The 19,656-nt window shown below is 42.8% G+C and overlaps 1 protein-coding gene across 23 annotated transcripts in view; it reads right to left on the reverse strand.

Annotated features, from left to right (window-relative positions):
* dtnba (dystrobrevin, beta a) overlaps positions 1-19,656 on the reverse strand; it is a 446,182-nt gene that overhangs the window by 341,511 nt on the left and 85,015 nt on the right. For 2 of the 23 annotated variants that reach the window (XM_055635467.1, XM_055635472.1), the window contains exons 1-2: positions 13,302-13,824; positions 6,038-6,136 (exon numbers count right to left, since the gene is read on the reverse strand). The exons of 18 other annotated variants lie outside the window; for them this stretch is intronic. The gene's annotated coding sequence lies outside the window, so the exon portion shown is untranslated. Of the gene's footprint in view, positions 1-6,037; positions 6,137-13,301; positions 13,825-19,656 lie in introns of those variants that run through there. 3 more of the 23 variants (XM_055635470.1, XM_055635474.1, XM_055635469.1) reach the window with 2 other exon arrangements.

Here is a 19,656-nt window from a genome sequence, read left to right on the forward strand (position 1 = left end):
TCTGCCGGAGGGAAGTAGTTCGAACAGTCCATTACAAGGGTGTGAAGAGTTGGTGTTGGTGGACCATGTGAGGTTCTCTGAAATGTGAGTGCCCAGAAACTTAAAGCTGGACACTCTCTCCACACTTTCCCCGTAATGGAGATTGGGGCGTATTCTCCATTATGGGACCTCCTGAAATCAATAATCAGCTCCTTGATCTTGGAGGTGTTTGTAGCTGTCAGAGAGGTTGGCCACTTCCATCAGGAGAGGCACCGCATGGACTCAGCCCCACACCGATGAGCTAGGAGTTGGCCTCCCTGTGGAAGGACGCCCTCATCTCTTCATCAACTAATTCTTAAGGAAACAAGATCAACTTCATCCTCTCCTGAAACCAATACTAACTCCCCAATTCATGAGACGTTTTACTGCCTCAAATTACTTCAATTTCTTGATCCACGTAATCCAATTACAATGAACTCACTCCAGAAAGGTAGGAACTTTTGATAGTGCCAAACTTGCAGATTTTCGAAATCATAAAATGGTGTTCTATCACTACTCCAACACTTCAAAAAATGTTTTTAAGATGAATGATGAATTTCAAGGATAAAGAGTGGGTTTTTTTTCATATGACCCAAAACAGAACAATTAAACCCTTACATGCAGCATCACAACTAATTTTACAACTGACCCAGTCAGTTTAAAGCAGGGGTCGGCAACCTATGGCCCACAGGCATATTCTTTTTCCCATAATCATCCGGCCCGCAGACTTCTGTCATCTCCGGTACCTCCCGGGCCCGAGGCCGCAGCGCCCAGGCGCGGTGACGCAAGGACACAAGGAGGCCTGCGCTGGCGGCCGCAACGGCGGAACCGCCGTTCTCCGACAGAAACTTCACCCATTCCTTCTCTCGTTTGCTATGTCGCTCTTCAAGGGAGATGCTAAATGCATTTCGTTGTCTCTGTACTGTACACTGACAATGACAATTAAAATTGAATCTGAATCTGAATCTCTCCAGAGTCGCTGCCTATCTCCAGCATTTTGTGTCTATCACTAGTACTCTTTGTATCTCTGTGGAATATAGACCCCATGGAGGCATTGTATGGAATTATATAACTTGTTTGGACTGATGGTGGGATGGGAGAGGTGGAGTCTCTGCTGTCCATATGCTTTCTGTAAGAGCAGTCGATTTACTGCCATTGTTTATGTATCTCCCGTAACCTGGTTCAGTTTAGATGCTTACCAAATCACATATTAAAAACATGATTAATGCTCCTCCTACATAAATTACACATCAATTATAAAGTCAAAGTCAAAGTCAATTTTATTCGTCACATACACCCGAAGGTGCAGTGAAATGAATTTGCCAGCAGCGATACAATTAAATAGAACACACAATGCACAATAAGATTTAACACAAACATCCACCACAGCATTCTTCACTGTGGTGGAAGGCACAAAGTTCAGCCAGTCCTCCTCCTTTGTTCACCCGTGGTCGGGGCCATAAACCTTCCGTAGACGCCACTATGGATGGCCGGATGTACAGGCCGTCTCATGGGGATGATTTGAAACTCCGACGTCGGGATGGTCAAACACACGCTTGGACGTCCCGAATCGACCGCGGCTTCAGGATGTTATAGGCCACAGACCGGCGGTCGGAGCTCTTCTCTGGAGATACACGGTGAAGGATCCCAGTCCACGCCACGCCCGAAGCTAGAAGCTCCGCAGACCACAGCCCCATGATGCCAAAGTCACCAGGCCAGTGATCTGAGCACACCTCTCTAGCAACCTGCGGCAGGGGTTCGCCTGCTCCGCGATGGAAAGTCCACGCTGCTCCCGCTGCTATAGCTCTGTGCCCGACTCTGGGAAAGGCCGTTCCAATCCACGCTGTTAGGCCGTGAGGGAGGCGACATGGAAAAAGTCGCCTCTCCGTCGAGGAGGCGACCAAAAGCAGTTCCCCTCCCCACCACCCCCCACACAAGACATACGGAGAGACACTAAAACAGACATTTGGACACACTAAAAAAAACTCCAAAAAAGTCGAAATAACGGACACACTGCTGACAGGGCAGCCGACTCGCAGCAATCACACAAAATGGTTTATGAAAAGGTGACAGTACAGTGTTAGAAATTCAGCAACACATCCAATTTCTGTTTTCATCTGAACAAAATAAAATACAGCAATAACTCAAATTAACAATGCATATTTTCTTTGGTCGCAAAATCTTTCACACTGCGTCTTTTTTTAAATATATAAATAACTCCCCAATGGCTTCTTTTGTTATGGAATTGATCTTCATTTTGATTGGAAACGAAAATAATTCGCAAACATAATATAAAATAACTTTTTAACAAAGAATACCCCAACTAGAATCTAACATGAACTATCTACGTACAGTCTTAATCAACAGAGGAATAGAGCAAATCTTACAATCAAAAGGAAATATGCGTTTTGATCAGTATTATCATTATTTATCTATCCTTATTACTCAGGCACCAGGTCGCACTGACTGCAATAAATATGGCACTCACTTTTGATTCTATAACTCTCATTACTGCTTATTCCTAGGTAATAACAACTTTTATTTGCCTTATATCTCCTTGAAGCATTGAACATGACCGTCCCCAAACATCAGAAATAATTAAAGGTCATCTTTAACATCCTTAAGACACAAAAGATGAAAAATTCTCTATTTGACAGGAAATCAACATGTAGTCAACATCTACGGCATAACCTCATCAACTTTGTGTCTCTTTTTCAAAAATACTCAGATTCATAAGATACAATCTCCCACATACAAAACCATGCTGACTATCCCTAATCAGCCCATAAATCCAAATGCATATCTCTTTTCCCATCAGAAACCTCTCCAGTAGCAGGTCTACCTCAGACATTAGACTCACTGATCTATTGGACTCTTCCTCGCAGCCCTTCTTTCACAGAGGCACAACATTCCCTGTCTTCCAGAATCTCACGAACCTCTAATGATGATATATATCTCAGTCAGGGTTCATGCAGTATCTTCTCCAACGTCCCAATGTCCTCAGATGTATCTGATCAGGCCCAGGACATTTATCTGCCTTCATATGCCTTAGAACTTTCAGCACATCCTTGACTTTACACGGTCTGTTCTCAACACATCTCCATTATTTGTCCCCAGTCTTTATGTCTACCTCCACAGTCTAAAGTTTGCTCCTCAGTCTCTGAAACTCCTCCAGGGATACACTTGATCCCAACTGCCTTTACATGGCTCATGCCTCCTTTTTCCAGACCAAAGCCTCAATTTTTCATCATCCAAACTTCCTTATTCCCGCCTGCCTTTTGTGTTCGCTCTTATAGGAACATAAATGTCCTGAACTCTTATCATCACACTTAAAATCATCCCACATTCCCTTGCTTCAATATGTTTCAATCAAAGAATATCAAAATTATAGTAATCTTCACATTTCAGCCTTCTTGTGATCTTTATTCTTTGGAGACCCCAAATTGTCATTGCCCAATACCTTCCTGCTGATTTCTATTACCCACCTTTCACTATTCTTCAACTTGACAAGATTTCAAAATAAGAAATATTCATGGTCTACATTACAACTGCAGATATCCTCTCCATTAGTAAAGCGGATGGATGTTTAAAATGCTGTGGTCACATGGTCTCCATTGACAAAAAGTAGCTTTTTTTTTAAAATAATAAATTCCATATTATTAAATTAATTTGTATTCCATATCTGCCATTACAAAACCCAAATTCAAGTCTCTGGATGAACTTAAACCACAATAACTGAACCATTGTGCCACCAGTGTACTTCTCCATATATATCTTCGCATTTATATTAATTTGTTAACTATGTTTACATACATATTGTGTTCATCCACATGCAGAGCAGTCAGTCTTATTGCAAGGTAAACAACTTTGGAAGTATCATTTCCTCACTACTTCCTGCCTATTGTGCTTTGGTTTCAGTGAAGCAGGGCAAAGTAACCAAGTTAATGAATGCCCTGCAGCAGGACGTCCATTATACAGATAGCCAAAACTTTATGTGGTCCATATGTGAATCAAGGACAAAAGTCAAGAGTGAATTGTTGACAACAATGAAATTCTTACTTGCAGCAGCACAACAGGTTAGGCTAGAGGTCAAAGTAGAATGGAACCAGGTAGAATTCAAATTCATTCCATTATATTTACATCATAAATTCAATGCCCATAATAGTATAAAAACTATGAACATCAAATATTAATTTGACCATTTAAATAAACTAACAGAGCAAACACACGAGCTTAAGCAGAGCGCACATCACTGTGCAAGATGATAACAAAGAGGTATGAACAGAATGAGAAAAGTACTTTGAATTTAAATAAACCAAGGATAAGGTTCTATAGTGAGAAATTTAACACATAGAAGCTTGAGACATCATGAAACACACGATCAGAGATCTTGAAGCGAATGAATCAATGTTTCAGATCGAGATGCCACTACTGGACCGAAAGGTCACGCTTGGTGCACACACACACACACACACACACACACACACACACACACACACACACACACACCCGGCAGATCGGTGCGGGCCGAGACCAGGAGCAGGTGATGGATGACATCAAACGGGTCATGGCATCTATCGAAAAAGTATGGAAATAGTAAGGGGGAAAAAAAAAGACACCCGTAGGAAATAGATGTTTAACAAAAAAAAGGGGGGCTGGCAATCGCTCCATGTCGGAGGGAAGGGAAGGGCAGGACCGGCCTTAAGCCTCAATGGACCAATTGCTATCAATTGGGCCCCGTGCTAGAGTAATCTACTCTCGGCTCAGGTAAATCTACCCTGGGTGGAGGGGGAAGAGAGCGGTGGAGAGAGAGGAGAGGGGTGGAGAGGAAAGAAAGGGATAGATGGGGAGGGGTGTGAGGGGGAATGGAGAAGGTGGAGGTGGGTCGTTCTCTCACGGTCCCAGGGCAGCGCTCCCGCCCCTCCAGTCGCCGAGCTTCACACACACAGTCCCGGCTCCACCCCTCTCTCTCCCCGGGAAGACGCGGTGAATAATACAGGGAGGGCCGGGCCGGGCCGGTGGTTGGAGCAACGTTTACAAACCTCGGCCTCAGCTCACACCCGTCCGCCCGGACCCCGGCATCTGCTCCTGCCGCCTGGCCCTCTCCCTCCCTTCCCTTTTCCCTCCCTCTTCCTTCCACTTCTTCCCTCCCTCCTTCCTCTCTTTTCTCTTCCTCCCTTCTCTCCTTCCCTCCCTCCCTTCTTTCTCTCCTTCCCTCCCTCCCTTCTTTCTCTACTTCCCTCACTCCTTTCTCTCCTTCCTCCCTTCTCTCTCTCCCTCCCTCCCTCACACACACATACACACCCATATAAAACACACACAACTAAGTTAGGATGGGGTAGAAGCCCAAAGGGTAGGATGGGGCTGAAGCTGGACTGGTTTTTCCCCAATAATTATTGGTTTTCTAGGATCTAGTCAATTACATTTTTTTTTTCATTTCACAGTCACTAAAACAAGTGGTATAGTAACTATGTACTTTTCAGAGGTGATCTACATTGCAATGGTCAGCTGTAAAATCTTCCACATTCCACGAGTTTATCTAATTTCAGTCATGAAGACTCAGACATAAATCACAAGTATTGTCATAAATCATGCCTCAGCATAATCTGAGAAATGAACCAAAAGAATATGTTAAACTTTTAGGCAGTCAAATCTCAAAAGCAATCCTCTCCAAGTAAACAATACATCAAAGCATTTGTAATTTGCAAGGATTACACATTTTTCAAAATATTGACACAATCTACAATATATTATCCATACTTAGTGCAACTGCTGTGATTTACAAACAAATGTATTTTGAAATATCTAACGTGGCACGTAAATAACCGTACAACAAATTTACAGCAAGAGAACTTAAAAATAACTTGCAAATAGTATTGTAAGAATTGGTTTAGTGTACAACTTTCTTTATATTAAGCGGTGCAGAAGCAACTTCGTAAGCTGTGAAGAATGCGAGTTATTATTTAGGTTTCAAGAAATTAAGAATTTTCACCAGAACATGCCAAAATTTTACCCCCACCTTGCTGTAACTGGGTCCTGTCTTGTCCTGGGATCTTTGGTCTTTTATTCTGTTTTTTCAACTTTGAAAGGTTTCAATTTTTGATAAAAAAATAAATGTCTAGAAATAAAAATGTGTCAATTAAAATCCAGATTAATCGGACAGAATGGAATTTCATGTTAAGTAATCTGATGCAGTTTTTAAATGGTATAAAATGAACGCAAAATGTTCTACAACTAAATCGAAATAAACCCAACATATTTATTTTACCAGTTGACTGCATTAATTCTATATTTCATTTCATCATAGTTGATTTGAAAATAGTATCCATCACTCTCTCATAAATTCATGATAATCTGTGCTTTAAATTGTCTACACAATGCAGGCAAACTATTTCTGATCTTTACACAAACTTTCTTCAATGATAATGCAACACTATCAAAACCATACAACTCCACCCTTAGCATTTGTTATTTTAGATAATCTTGCAAGGGTTTGCATTCTACAGACCAAATAGTTACTACAGGTGCACAACCTTTTATCCGGTGTTCCAGAAACCGAAAAGCTCCGAAAACCGGCCATTTTTTCCAGATGTCGTCTGCGCACCAAAGCTCGCGTTTGGCGCCAAACTTGACCCAAAACGACCCACGGTCAACCCAAGTCTGTACTACTGTAGCGGCTGCCTCCTCCCTGGAGACCGGGAGACGCTTAAACATCTGTAAATCATTGCTTAAATGTTAGTCAGTTAGTTTGGAGGGCTTTTATGTGAAGGGGGGTGAAGTGGTAAACTTTAATTCTTAGTCCCCTACCTGGTCGGAGAGGCGGGGAGCGGTCAATGCCTTACCGGGTCGCTGTGCAGTAAGCTCCGCAGCGCTGTGGCCGGTGGGGCAGCGGGCGGCACCGGTTGTAGCTCCGACCCCGGCAACTCTACCCCTGGCTGCGAGGCGCTCCAAATCCAGCGCGGCCCGCGGCCGGACGCCCCAGCTCCGCGAATGTCGGGAGTCGGCGGCGTTGCAGCGCTGGGATACCAGCGGGGTGCGGGCAATGCCTTACCGGGTCGCCGTGCGGCAAGCTCCGGAGCGCTGTGGCCGCCGACACACAACATCGCGGAGCGTCGCTGGATTTGGAGCCGCGCAGCCAGGGGTAGAGTTGCTGGGGTCGGAGCTCCAACCGGCGCCGTCCGCGGCCGGACGGAGCCCCCAGCTCCGCGAGGTTGGGAGTCGCCGACCAGGTAGGTAGGGGACTGTAAATGTGTATGAGAAATATAAAAAACATGTGGGGGGAAATGATTAAACGTTTCCAACAAACTAACTAACTAACATTTATGCAATGATTCTCCCGGTCTCCGGGGAGGAGGCAGCTGCTCCAGACTTTTCAAGCCGCCCGCGCTACCTACCTAATCTACGCTAAAAATCTTCCATTCTGAAATCCGAAAATGTCCGAAATCCGACAAGTGTCTGGTCCCAAGGCTTTCGGATAAAAGGTTGTGCACCTGTATATCCAGGTCATATTGGTATTATGAAGGTTAACCTATGATAAGCGAATGTCGGCACTGGGCTTGTACTCGCTAGAGTTCAGAAGAATGAGGGGGAGCAATGAAACATACAGAATAGTGAAAGGCTTGGATAGAATGGATATGTAGAGGATGCTTCCACTCGTGGGAGAGTCTTGGACTGGAGGTCATAGCCTCAGAATTAAAGGATGTTCTTTTAGGAAGACGAGGAGAAATATATTTGGTCAGAGGGTGGTGAATTTGTGGAATTCTTGGCCACAGAAGGCCATGGAGGCCAAGTCAGTGGATACTTTTAAGGCAGAGATAGATAGATTCTCGATTAGTACGGGTGTCAGAAGTTATGGGGAGAAAGCAGGAGAATGTGGTTAGGAGGGAGAGATAGATCAGCCATGATTGAATGGCAGAGTAGACTTGATGGGCCGAATAGCCTAATTCTACTCCTGTTCCTTTTGACCTTACAACCAAAATAGCCGAATCAGGCTCTTCACTGCATTATTTTAATGTACAAAATAGCAATGTATAATTGTTTTTTTATGTCAACCAGTATTTTTTACTTTTATGGATTGGAGTGCAAGATGCTAATAGTTTTCGGAATACATGATGCAGGAAAAGGAAAAGTCAGAATTTGAGTGGCAATTACACTTAATTACTCGGACCTGGCCTTTTATCTTTGTTTAAATATTTGAACAAATGATGCCAAATGACATTCACTGCCCAGGCAAAGTGCGATTTTAGATTCTATCTTGTGTACTTAAGACAAAGAAATCTCTCACATCTCACTTTATCCAGTGATCTAAATCATTACCTCATTCTCTGCGTTGGCTGAATTAAATGAAAACTGCTGCATGAAGTGTCCAAGATAGAATTGTGTGCTACTAATGTCAATATAAATAAATTCACCGAGTTCGTATCACTCAAATTTCGTTTAGGGAAGTCCCCTAATCTCCCAGAAGCCTACTTTTTTTTGTCAATTCATGGACAGCATGATATTTTTTTCTTTCTACCTCTCCTTTCTCACCTCTTCTCTCAGATTCTTGGTCTCTATAAATAACCAGACAAATAAATGTCAATAGTACTTCAAGTATTTGGGCAGCACTGTGGCGCAGCAGTAGAGTCGCTGCCTTACAGCGCTGGAGACCCGGGTTCGATCCTGACTACGGGTGCTGTCTGTACGGAGTGTGTATGTTCCTCCCATGACCGAGTGGGTTTTCTCTGAGATCTTCAGTTTCCTCTCACACTCCAAAGACGTACAGGTTTGTAGGTTAATTGGCTTGGCGTATGTGTAAATTGTCCCTCATGTGTGTCGGATACTGTTAAAGTGCGGGGATCACTGGTCATATCTGTATTCCACGCTGTATCTCTGAACAAAACTAAACATAATATCTAGTTTTGGGACAATTTTATTTAAAAGGGTGCTTTTGGTTTTTGCTATGTAACTTTCAGATTGTTCGGGGCACTGAGCCAAAGTCCAGAATTAACACCTGCCCCAATACCTCCTCCCCTACTTCCGTTAAGGGACCCCAGCAGTCCTTCTCAGAGAAACAGATGTTCGGTGTACCTAACTTCATCTACTGCATTTGGTGTTCCTCATGTGGCCTCTTGTACATTAACGAGACCATGCAAAGACTCAGTGAGCAACACACAAAAAGGAGGAACAGCACCTCAGATTCTGTTTGGATTGATTACTACTATTTGAACATTGAATTCTCCAATTTTCTCTCACCTTCCATCTTTTCACCTCAAACATTTATTCAACTATCTGCCTGTCAAAAAAAAACCTCCTCGTCTGTATCAACCTGTAGAGGAAGGAACTGCAGATGCTGGTTTAAACTGAAGATAGACACAAAATGCTGGAGTAACTCAGCGGGACAGGCAGCATCTCTGGAGAGAAGGAATGGGTGACGGACGTTTCGAGTCAGTCTGAAGAAGGGTTTCGACGCGTATCATCACCCATTCTTTCTCTCCAGAGATGTTGCCTGTCCCGCTGAGTTACTCCAGCATTTTGTGTCTATCTTGAACCTATTACCTGCCAGGCTTTGTACTACCCCTCCTCTCTTGCAGCTTTCTTTTGTCGTCCCCCCCACAGTCTGAAGAAAGGTCCTGAACCAACACATCACCTGTCAATTATCCAGAGATCCTGCATGACTTGCTGAGTTACTTCAGAGCTTTGTGTGCAGATGAAGTTGTCACTTTGCAGAAGACGAGTCAATAAATCGAAATACATCTTTAAGGTGAATGAATGCATACCAAATAAAAAGGTGGATACTTCCTCGGAAATAGCCCACTGCCAGTATATTATGTATTTGGCAATGTGTGGATGGTTTGCCAGGCATGATTACTGAAAACCTAGTACACCTGCCCATCAATGATTAACTATCTTACCTGAGCCCAGGACAGCAGAGAGTCAGATTCACTCTGTATTGTCCCCCTTGCTCAACTAATTCCACACAAGCTTTGATTTGATTGGATTTATATACGGTGCTAGTTGATCTGATTGGATAGGATACAAAATGAAGCTTTTCACTGTACCTCAGTCCATGGAGGCTCAACCCAGACACATTAACCCAGAATATGCAATGCAGTATTTCTGCAGCTGCCATATGGTACAGGATGGCATTGCTATCAATTGTAAGGACTTGAAACTTGATTTCTTATCTTTGTCTATCCGCTGCAAAGCCAAATACCCATTTGTACACACAAATGTTCTGTATACTCCCACCTCCTCGTCGATCGTTTTCACTTCAAATGAGCAAAACGTGTCATCTGCTGAACTGTTCCAATATTTGACAAAATTTAATCCTGTGCCTTACCATTTCATTTAATCACCTCCAACCTGATCAAAGTATACAAATACCTCTGGATGCATGGAATTGTTTCATAGTCTCCCCGGGAGTTTTAGTTTCAATAGCACCATCCCTTTTAAGTTTCCTTTTCATACGATTTTACTCTCCCAAGATTACTTCAGCACCGACACCCATCAAAATGTGCACCTGGTGCTGAACCCATCAGATATCCATGCTGGCTTTGCCATTGACTGACTATAATGCAGCAAAGGGCATTCAAATGCCACAAAGGACACTACACAAATAAACACTTTGAAAAAGGCAATGCCAATATCAGCTTGATGAAATACCAAATAAAGCTTACAGATTGAGATTTAGTAATTGGGATACATATTGCTCTTGGTTTCATATGTTATGGGTCCCATGCATCTTCAAGTGGCATTGTTCTCATGACACCTATTATCTATTTATACAATAATGACGTAGTCAGCTGCTCTTGTTCACATGAAAACACGTTGATGATTGCTTGAAACAGATAGTGTACACTATAAAATAGTGCACATACTACACCAATGCTCAATGTAACTGTAAAATAACATAAATAGACATAAAAATCAGTAACTGGCATAATCTGCTCCTCAAATGTAAACTCACATCTACAATCTTACCCTCTTGAAATTTAGGAAACGCTTCATCCCACTGCTATCAGGCTACTGAACTAATTAGCAAGTTAGTCCAGCACTAAACAAAGACACAGTGCTGAAATCAGCAGGTCAGGCAACATCCATTGAGAGCACAGATAGGTTTCCATCTCTTGAGATTACAGATAGGTGATGTTTCCAGTCGGGACCCTTCTTCAAACTGATTGTGGGGTGGGGTGGGTGGAGAAATCTGCAAGAGGTGGGTGTGGGACCAAGCCTGGCTGTGTTAGCGCGTCCGGGTCAGAACATGATCGAAGAACAGCAGGAATTACAGAGGGAGAGCAGTGAGAGAGGGTCCAACAGAACTCCCAAAGAGAGGAGAGCTTCTTCAAAGTAAGCATACCTTGAGAAGAGTTTGCAGTGGAGCAGTGAAATGTAGACACTAGGAACACTAGGATGCCGGTAAAGCAGCTTCTCCGGATGGCATGGGTAGCTGATTTTTCAGGTCGCGACTGTTCTTCATACATTGTAGTAGGGTGAAGAAAGTGTTTTTCTCAAGATTGCAGCATCTGCAGTTCCCCCAATCTCCGCTACTGCACCACTTTCCTGGAGGTGCTGCCACACTCTTATTCGCAACTCTTCCTCAAATAATCTTTGTTGCAATATTGTACTTTTTTTTAAAAACTACCTCAGATTTCACTGCAATCGTTTCACCATTTTTTTGCACTTATCATTGTATTTACAGTTGTAATCATTACCATGTATAATATTTAATGTAAGCTAAATATGAACAATGAATTTCATTACCCCCTGGTATATATGGCAACAAACTACAAATCTGAATGTATAATCTGACCAGAGTAACAGACAGTTTTCATGATCATAATTTGTTTCTGTTTCAAGAGTCACTGGTACACATCAACTGGAATGTTTGCCTTTGGTCTGACTTCAACCTCAATGTTGTAATTATACAAGAATTTAATTGAAAGTACAGGTATTGTACACACCAAGCTAAACATTATCGGAGGTTAGAACGAACATACTCCAAAGAAGCAAAATGTATCTGCAGCTTAGGCAATACCAAACAAAACACTGCTAGTTTACGTGATTCACCTATTGTAATTGTAGACTTAAAGCCAGAGAGGAATGTGCCACCTACAAAATAACTACCAACTATTTTCAAAATAAGTGGTCCTGACAAGATGATTTAAAATGGATGCAAGACGGGTAATGAGAATATAAATACATTGTTTTGTGCAGTGAAGCTACAGATGGGTTCAAAGTAAAGTCTCGATCGGGAACGTTGCCTTTTTAATCCAGCCACTTTTAATTAATAAAACATTAAAGGCAGAGTTGTATAGTGTATAACCTGTCATTATCCAAAGAGCCTGGAAGTGTAACTTGATCGGGCTGCCTGAAGAAAAATACATGTTTGTGCTGTCGGATCAAGTTGTTGAGGGGAATAGTCGCTAGAGCCTACGTTTCCCTGAAAAGAAAAGTACTTATTCTAGACAGGTAGTGTGAGAAACTGAGAAGAAACTCAAGCACTTGGCTTTCCAATATATACACACTTATCTTTTTGATATCACAAATGGAACAATTTCAATACTAATACTCAGTCAATTTCAAGTGACGAGGCTACTGAGAGGGAGTTTAGACATTAAGTTTTAAATAAAACTCAAAACAAATGACACAAATCGAAAATCATTAAAGTTCTCGCTCATACCACACGATTAAGTATTCCTGTCAAAGGTAGACACAAATTGCTGGAGTAACTCAGCGGGACAGGCAGCATCTCTGGCGAGAAGGAAAGGAGACAAGTATTCCTGTCACTTTGGTATGAATTGGTAATTGGTCTTCCTGGAGCCCACAACTGGGCTCGAAGTTTAACTGGAAAGATTACTACACGACTGCACGTACTCAATGGTTTTCCGCTCCGCAGTATCCGAGTGAACAGGAATCAGCCTCATTTTGCCAAACAACTAAAGAATTGTAGAAACAAGGAACAGCGGATGCTGGTTTACAAAAAAGTCACAACGTGCTACAACTCAGTGGATCATGCAACATCCCTGGAGAAGGAGACGTTTGGAGTTGGGGCCCTTCTTCAGTTTGACAAGAATTGTGTGTTTTATATGTATGTATTTGTATACATTGTGTATGCAAGCAAAGGATTTCACTATGCCTAATCACATGTGACAAGAAAGTATTCCATTCCATGTAACGCGCTGACGTAAATAAGCAAACTACACTCATGCGGAGAAACAATCCGCAAAAGATGAGAGAACATTTACGATATCTGTGGAAAATGTTTACTTGCAAGTAGAAACAAAGTAACAGGACCGGCTCACCGAGCATAAACTCCGCGATTGCACGAAGCGCTGTGTTGGATCGTGTGTGAGTGAGTGGAGCGTCCCGCACTCTACATCCAAGCGACTGCGGCTGGGGATTTCATGCCCAGAGCACGCTCCCCTTCTTGATGATAAATCCTTCCGTCTTGCCCATACAATGCGTCTTTCTGGATGGAGTGTCACTGTTATTTATTCTGCGGCTTCGCCCGTTCTCAGCTGCGTTCGCGGCGGGATGACTGTGCAACTGACCTGCAACGCACCACAACCACCCAGCCGCTCGGCAACCTTACACATTCCCCTCAGGTCGCTGTGCGGATGGATGCCCGCGCTATTCCTGCCTGTCCGCGCCGGCCAGCGGTTCTCCCTTGCAGTTCATGCCTTCTGCAGTTCACAGGACAGCTGCTTCGGCCACCGCCGTCACTGGCAGACTCCCCTGCGAGCGCTCACTGGCACCAGCACATCACAGCCATGGCCATGGACGAGCCGCGACCCGGACTGCGCGTCACGCTGCTGCTGGGCCGAGCTAGCAGCTTCTGTCAAATGACAGAGGCGAGGTTGCTGCCAGTCACACATCAGGCGTGCAGCAGACACGCTGAAAGATGCAAGAGGAAAAGAAAGAGGAAGCTATTACTTCCTCTCTCACACACACACACAAAACCATTGTACTTAAGATAGTTTTTTGTGTTGAAGAGCATGAAAACCATTAGCTGTTTGAGTTGACGCACGCACAGCCTGCCTTGGCGAGAAGGTGCCAACTGGTTTACAACGGTTACAGGTTTAATTTGAACTAGTGCATCGCATTCGACAATCTCTTTAAAGTTGCACTAAAATAAATGCACATTAAACACAAGCACATTTCTGAAAGGAAGCAAGGGGAAACTGAAGAGATTAAATCATTTAAATTGTCTTATTAATTTAAGGAGAACGTTTTATCCAAATTCAATAGAATTGAATGGAAATTCATCGGCAGGGCAACGTCACGATACAGCTGTACGAGATGTTGGTTGGTAAAACTGCACAGTCTGGTCGCCCTGCTATAGGAAGAATTTCACGAAACTGCAAAGGTGATTTACAAGGATATTACATGGTCTGCAAGGTTTGTGTTAGAAGGAGAGGCTGGGTAGGCTGGGTCGTTTTCTCCTGAAGCATCGAGGCTGTGAGATGGTTCAATAGAGATATATAACACCAGGAGGGGCACAGATAAAATGAATACCCTTAGACCTATCCCCAAGATAGAGGTGTAAGGTGAGATAAGAAAAACTAAAAAGGGACCGGAGGGGTAATCTTTTCACATAGATCGTTGGGGCTATGTGGAATGAGCTGCCAAAGGAAGTGTTATAGTCCTATCCCACGGTGCAAGTTCATTCCAAGAGTTCTCCCGAGTTTGCCCTGATTCGAACTCGGAGATTTACGGTAATGGCCACTCGTCGGTACTCGAGGCTCTCGTGGACATTTTGCAACATGTTGAAAAATCTTCACGAGTCTTCCCGTGCTTACCTGCCGTTAGCGAGTCTTCCTGAGTACCTGCCGTTAGCGCTAAGAGACGTCCCCGAGCTCCGACTTACCCGCTACGTTCATTCTCCGTGCTTGCCACAAGTTTGATTTTTTTTAAACTCGGGAGAGCTCTTGGAATGAACTCGCGCCATGGGACAGGGCTATTAGACCTATAGGGAGGTTGCACGGCAGTCGGGTCACGACTCATGGCCCGTGCTGTTGCTACACTATGCCAACTGGAGTACAAGCGATGAACTGCAGGTAAACACTGACCATTGTTTCCAGCGTAGCGGGCCCGTTAAAACCCGCAAAATGGTCAATTTTTGCGCTGTAAATAATTATGGAAATCGGGATAAGCGTGAGAAACATTTAGCCTACTTCAGAATTCCAAAAGTGAGGAGAATTGACAGTAGATAGAAGCGAGAGCTGAAGGGACAACAACAGCCAGAGTGCTTGCCGAACATTGGCCGTTTGCTCACTGCATTTCATCAACAGTAAGGCATTATTTGTGTTTTTTCTTGATTCCTTTGGCATCTAAAAAGTTTCAGAAATGATAAATCTGACCGTAAAATTTTAAAATGGCCCATGGTTCTCAAATGGGTTTTTCCATACAAAAAGAAAACGCCTCTGAAGCAAAATTTACAGCCAGATTTATCACTTCTGAGGCTTTTTAGATAACAAAGGAATCAAGAAAAAACAAATAATGACTTACTGTTGATGAAATGCAGTGAGCAAACGGGATAATTCCCAATATTTTCAATTTCGATATCTGCACGGCCAATGTTCGCCAAGCACTTTAGCTGTTGTTGTCCCTTCAGCTCTCACTTCTCTTTACCTTCATTTCGCTTCACTTTTGGAATTCTGAAATTGGGTACATGTCATAGAAACATAGAAACATAGAAATTAGGTGCAGGAGTAGGCCATTCGGCCCTTCGAGCCTGCACCGCCATTCAATATGATCATGGCTGATCATCCAACTCAGTATCCCATACCTGCCTTCTCTCCATACCCCCTGATCCCCTTAGCCACAAGGGCCACATCTAACTCCCTCTTAAATATAGCCAATGAAGTGGCCTCAACTACCCTCTGTGGCAGAGAGTTTCAGAGATTCACCACTCTCTGCATGAAAAAAGTTGTTCTCATCTCGGTTTTAAAGGATTTCCCCTTTATCCTTAAGCTGTGACCCCTTGTCCTGGACTTCCCTAACATCGGGAACAATCTTCCTGCATCTAGCCTGTCCAACCCCTTAAGAATTTTGTAAGTTTCTATAAGATCCCCTCTCAATCTTCTAAATTCTAGAGAGTATAAACCAAGTCTATCCAGTCTTTCTTCATAAGACAGTCCTGACATCCCAGGAATCAGTCTGGTGAACCGTCTCTGCACTCCCTCTATGGCATTAATGTCCTTCCTCAGATTTGGAGACCAAAACTGTACGCAATACTCCAGGTGTGGTCTCACCAAGACCCTGTACAACTGCAGTAGAACCTCTCTGCTCCTATACTCAAATCCTTTTGCAATGAAAGCTAACATACCATTCGCTTTCTTTACTGCCTGCTGCACCTGCATGCCTACCTTCAATGACTGGTGTACCATGACACCCAGGTCTCGCTGCATCTCCCCCTTTCCCAATCGGCCACCATTTAGATAATTAGATAATACCGCCCTTTGTCTCTCATGTCTCTCATGCTTACCCAATTTCCACAATTTTTTACAGCGTAAAAATTAAACATTTTGGCGGTTTTTAACAGGTAGGAAAGTATGCGTTTCGTGTATTAACAACATATACCGGAAGCTGCGATGACCTCCAGATGGATTGAGCGACTCCGTGCGTCAAGCCCTATGACCCAGTGACCTTACGTGCAACCCCCCTATTGGCACAATTATAACATTTAGAAGATACCTGAACAGCGACGTGGATGGGAAAGATTGGGGGAGGGATATAGACCAGATACAGGCAAGTGGGACTAGCTGTGTTAAGCAACTTGGTTGTCATGTAGAAATTGGACAAAAGAGCCTTTTTTCATGCTGTAGAACTCTATTGTTCCATCTATAATAATTATTAAACTGCTAACCAGATGTTTTACAATGCAAGTTTAACTAACTCTACTTACAGAAACATGACAAAGACACGTTTTTAAAAAGCAGTTTTCAGGTACCATAGATAATGTTTCTTATAATCTTAGATATCCCAAGGATACTTGCATGCATATTAGCAAATACAACCTTGAAGGATAATAATACAGGAATAAGGATATCAGAATAGATGTCTGAAATCTGGGTCCGAGGTGTTTTAAGCACTCTACCTTACCAAGAGGGAAGGTAGAGTGTGCAGGGTTCAGGAAAGCAATTATGGACCTACTATGTTAGGTACCAGAAAGCAATTCCTTCCAAATAAAAATGTTAAATGACTGAATAACATCTGAGAAATTTGGCAAACAAAACTCAATTGTTGTAAGAAATCTACAGCAAAAAACATTAATATAGTGCCCTCCATAATGTTTGGGACAAAGACCCATCATTTATTTATTTGCCTCTGTACTCCACAATTTGAGATTTGTAATAGAAAAAATTACATGTGGTTAAAGTGCACATTGTCAGATTTTATTAAAGGCCATTTTTATACATTTTGGTTTCACCATGGAGAAGTTTAAACAAATGCCTCAAAACACATTGGCCGGTGGTTCATTCTACAGCAAGACAATGATCCCAAACATATTGGTAAAGCAACAAAGGAGTTTTTCAAAGCTGAACTCAATTGAGCATGCCTTTTATATGCTGAAAAATAAACTGAAGGGGACTAGCCCCCAAAACAAGCATAAGCTAAAGATGGCTGCAATACAGACCTGGAAGAGCATCACCAGAGAAGATTTTTACCCAGCAACTTGTGATGTCCATGAATCGCAGACATTTGTTTGAACTTGAGCAGACAGGATGTGTCCATACACTTCAGAATTCATTACGCTACTACTATCAGCAGTTGTACCATCAATGATATAAGCGAGTCAGTACCTTCAGCAGCCAATCATACCCAGGCCATAACACCCCCACCACCGTGGTTCACAGATGAGATCGTATGCTTTGGATCTTGGGCAGTTCCTTCTCTCCTCCATACTTTGCTCATGCTATCACTCTGATATCAGTTAATCTTCATCTCATCTGTCCACAAGACCTTTTTCCAGAACTGTGGTTGCTCTTTTAATACTTCTTGGCAAACTGTAACCTGGCCATCCAATTTTTGCAGCAAACCAGTGGTTTGTGTCTTGCAGTGTAGCCTCTGCAAGACTCTCACAACTTTTTTTCCCTGTTGCCAGCGGGCAACCTTGGCAGCTTTTTAGGTTGCCAAATGACAGTTTAGGTGGTCATTTAAGACGGCTTGCATGAAGCGTGCGATAATGTGCTTGGACGAAGTGCGTAGTTACCAGCCGGAATTATGCTCAATGAAGCTTTGACATATTATTTCTTCTTCAAATTAAGTCACAAACTAAGCATATTCACCATTCAAGACATGATATATACCACAATGACATGCAGCAAAATTATAATAGTATCTCAACTCTTTTTACACATTGCAATTAATGCAATTTCTATTAGTTCTTTCCACTTTCAAACAAAAATGTGGTTGGATTATTCAGCGTATGATCAACCTGTGTCAATAAATCCTGGACCATGGTAACATATATGCTTAACCATGCACACTACAGATTGATGCAAACATGTTTTCTGTGAAGGACCGAAAATTACCATGACATGGCCATAGCATGGGTCGTTATTGCTATTGGTACAGAAACACTCTCGCTTCCCACATAATTTATCCATAACAAAATATACAGGTTACAAGGAAATTTCTAAAGGCATTTTATGATAATAGCTGTTAAAACCGACTATACCCATCTGACAGGTTAAACATTACACTAACTGACAAGAGATGGCCAAAGGATATAAATGCACCAAATATTCTTTTGATAATATGTTTAAAGGTGTTAAAACGCCACATTACCGAACATTCAGATTAGATGTACGTGTTGTGAACAGCAATGAAGATACCCAGTTTGAACGCACCAGATTTTAAAAAAAATGATTGATAAATGCTGTTTCGATCATTCCCACTTCAGAATTAGTTAAAATTTCAACTGAAATATCTCCTGACCAAATTTGTGATGTATATGACCAGCTGTAGAAGTAAAACCTGGATAAATCCAACATATAGTTGTGAATGTTGCTTTTTAAATAACTACAATACTGATACTCCATATTAAGAGCATTGATTTGCCGTTAAAATGAATTCTGTAATAATGTGTCAACGGTAGCAGTGGCAATCGAACACTGAGGTTTTAATGTTTCACTGTTCACAGTTTAATGAATCCATCTTTATGGACTAAAACAAATAATAACATTGGGAACTAAAACACATTTGATTGCATTCCGTTATCAAACATAGTCAATGTTCGCTCTGAAGACATTTCCAGCACAATAGGGTCGGGGGGAGGTGAATCAGTGCGGGGGTGGATAGATGGCGGGGGGGGAGGGGGGGGTTGAGAAGGCAATGGCAATCGGTGCGGAATGGATGGATTGAGGCAGGTGAATTAGTATGTGTTGTTTGGAGTATGTAAAATTGTGAGGGGAGGGCACAAGGGATGTCAGTGGTGTTGAATGGGGGATCAGTACGGGATGGATGGGGGGTCAGTACAGGATGAATGGGATTAGACAAAAACGCTGGAGAAACTCAGCGGGTGAGGCAGCATCTATGGAGCGAAGGAAATAGGCAACGTTTCGGGTCGAGACCCTTCTTCAGACTATACCCCCCATTCTTCTTGAATGGGGGGGATCAGTACAGGATGGATGGGTGGGGGTCATCACAGGA

This window comes from Leucoraja erinacea, chromosome 5 (assembly GCF_028641065.1).
Source record: "Leucoraja erinacea ecotype New England chromosome 5, Leri_hhj_1, whole genome shotgun sequence".
NCBI classification, from domain to species: domain Eukaryota; kingdom Metazoa; phylum Chordata; class Chondrichthyes; order Rajiformes; family Rajidae; genus Leucoraja; species Leucoraja erinaceus.